We start from the raw sequence: 3279 nt of genomic DNA on the forward strand, positions 1-3279 counted from the left end.
TCCCTGAAAAAAGGTTATCTGTAGGGAGGAAGAAGAGAAAAGAGGGACATTAGAGTTATTTTCTGATTTCTCAGAGCGGAATGACTCACCCTCTCTCAGCTGGTTCCATCCTTGTTAGCCTCACCTGTTCCATGACTCTACGCCTTCCACAAAGATCCTGAACATAACCCAGTGCCTTGCTTCTATCCAATACTGCTGAATGCCCCTCTTTAGGTCAGAGCCTTTTCCTTTTGTTTCCAACCTTAAGCCATTAACCATTGCACTTTGGAAGAAAGCACAAATTTTCCAGAGCTAATTATTTTTACATTGATAGAATAGAAAAGAAGATTGTTTACCCAACTGTTATGGGCATATAGCAATAGAATCCTTATGTTTGAGTTCATGTTTCAGTTCTCCAAGACCAGCAACTTTCTCTGTTGCAATATCACTTCTAATCTAACTCTGATGATATAATAGTATTCCATTTCGATTTCTCAACTCATCTATATAAAAAAAAAAAAAAAAAATTTTTTTTTTTTTTAATATAAGTCAGTATAATTAGCACTTTTTAAAAGCGGACACAGGAACTTAGAAGTCTATAAAGAGAATGTGTGAGTGTATAAATAATGTGTAAATGTCCCTAATTAATGTCCTCTAGGTACTAAAGGCTATTCTTAGACTATAATTTGGATCTTCTGCATCCCAGAAACAGCAAAGAAATAGGGTCAGCTTTCAGGTGCCATCAACAAATCAGTATTCCCCCTTCAGCCTCTCCCCTCTGTCCTTCATTACAGGCCAAAATCTTACGGACCTTTCTCTCTCAAAGTCCTTAGATCAGGAGTGGGAGATTTCTCATTCGCCAACTTAATTTTTCCTAAAGTCAGGCAAAAATTTGGGCAAGCGTTTACTACTTTAGGCTAAAACATTATATATTACTTAAGAAATTAAATTTGGTAATTTTATTGGGTTTTGTTGAATAATACAAAATGTTTCTTTGATTTATGGTACATTTAATAGAGAAAATATTCAAATCTGAGTTTCTAACCTTGGCTTGGATAGTTTTAAGTTTTATTTTTCCAAAATGTTTAAAAATATAAATGGAGTAAAAATATGATACATAAAATGATACATAGCTTCTTTTAATTTTCATTCAATATGTGATCATTTTTCACGATCACAACAAAAAGTCATGAAAATTTATAGTAATATCTTTTCTTCTATATAGCTTCCACAACATCTTAAGGATGCTTAATACGTGTATTAATTTAAAGGCTGAATTAGATAGGGTGTTATTGTCTGTAAGAACGCATAAAAGAGAGCCGTGTTTCTGGATTCATGGAGATAGTATTCTAAAGAGAAAAGGAGTCGGAGTTTCCAGGATGCAACTCTCAGTAACCCCTTTATAAATGGCTATGTGATTGGACCACGTCCAGGCCGATGCTTTGAACTTTTCCAATGAGTTATAGGAATAAGACCGAGACCTGACGTTTTTGTTACTCATACAGAAGTCAATAATCCTTAAAATTCAGCAGGATGAAAGGCTGAAGGAAATAAAGGCATGTGGAAAAAGGGATGTAGAGGTGGTATATTCTTGGTTGAGATACACTTAGTGGATGCCACGGCTTTTTGATAGGCTTATACATAAACTATATGTTATGCAATGGGTTTTATACATAAACTGACTGTAAATTTCTTTTTTATAATCCCAAATAATCTGAAATTCATTACCACAGGGAAGGGTTGTCCGGAGCTCAGAACCATAATAGTTCCATCTCTCTGTGACTGTAGAGATATTCCTGCTAACTTTGGGGCTAAATTTGCTGATCTGTCAGAGTAAACAAAATCCATTAGATTATGCTTTAAGAGAGCCCAAAAGATTGAGAAGAGCAACAAATATGCAGTAATTACTCCTCTTATCTGGAGACATTTACTTAGTAAATTAAAATTTCAGTGTTAAAAAAACCTGATATAAGTAAAACATCTTTAAGAAGGCAATATAAATGACACAATGTCCAAATATTAAAGTTTATTTACTTATTCTACACTGGTCTACTTTTAAAGACATATCATTTTTTTAAATTAAGAAATAATTGTAAGACAGCTGGAAGAGATCAGAACAAAAGTTGCAAGTTTCAAAGAGGAAGGAAGACATGAGAAAGTTGTTAAAGAAAGCTCATATTAAAGAGGAAGAAAACAGGCCTCCAAAAACCTATAAAATGCAGTTAAAAAAAAATCCTTGAATTACATAGTTACCTAGGACTCTGAAACATTTGAACATACAAAAGCACACGTACATATTCAAAACATCTCATGCACATAAAAGCTATTGCCCTGAATCATCAAAAGATTATTTTCAGCATCTTCAAAGCAACAAAACCGGGAAGTATGAAATGCAAAGCGAGAATAATAAGGTATTTACATATGTGAAATTTCACTGAAAATGAAATGGTGTTATACTAAATGAAAGTGAAACAGTACTTATACTAAAACTGGAACAATACAGAGAAGATTAGCATGGCCCCCACGCAAGGATGACAAGCAAATTTGTGAAGGCTTCCGTAATTTTTGGAACACTGGTGGCACAGTGGTTAAGAGTTTGGCTAATCAGAAGATTGGCAGTTTGAATCTGCCAGCCACTTCTTGGAAACCTTATGGGGCAGTTCTACTCTGTCCTGTAGGGTTGCTGTGAGTTGGCATCAACTCAAAGCAATGGGTTTGATTTTTGGGTATCTGCATAGATGGCACCAAAAAAAAAAATTATTTTTTTATTTGCATAGATGGTACGTTACTCAGTGGGGAGAGAAAAAGACATTGTTTTGTTCATCTCCCCATTTTACTCTTTTGTGGCTGATGACCTACAATGCTAGTGCTTTTAAGGCTTTATAATGCAGCCAGCATGTAAGGCAGAAAAGTCTCAGGTCTGATCTTCAGAAAGAATAAATGGATATTTAAGGAAAGTAGCTGCCTGCTTACACCATCAACTAAACAAAGATATGAGAACACTGCCCATCAGAACCTTCATTGAGATGTCCATGAAGAATCCAGTATTTAAATGGAAAAAAAAAATGATATGTGCCTAATTAGGATAAAAATTAATATTCTATAATTTTCCTACTTTATTTAATAAAGATACTCAAATCTAAGACACTTCTTCCTCTTGTTAACCCTGCTTTTTAAGCATAGTACTGTCTGTATCAAGTATTGATCTGTTATTTTCTTTCATAGAAAGATGGCATTTAATAAAATTTACCTAATCAGTCATAGGCTCTGTAATATACAGCTATATTTATTGGTGATATC

At 34.2% G+C, this 3279-nt stretch overlaps 1 non-coding gene across 1 annotated transcript; it reads left to right on the forward strand.

The window, feature by feature from the left end:
- The first annotated feature begins 2443 nt into the window (after positions 1-2443).
- LOC126061256 (U6 spliceosomal RNA) lies at positions 2444-2545 on the forward strand. The gene has a single exon (XR_007513735.1). It is a non-coding gene; the product is annotated as a U6 spliceosomal RNA (small nuclear RNA).
- The last annotated feature ends 734 nt before the right edge of the window (positions 2546-3279 follow it).

This window comes from Elephas maximus, chromosome 17 (assembly GCF_024166365.1).
Source record: "Elephas maximus indicus isolate mEleMax1 chromosome 17, mEleMax1 primary haplotype, whole genome shotgun sequence".
Classification (NCBI taxonomy): domain Eukaryota; kingdom Metazoa; phylum Chordata; class Mammalia; order Proboscidea; family Elephantidae; genus Elephas; species Elephas maximus.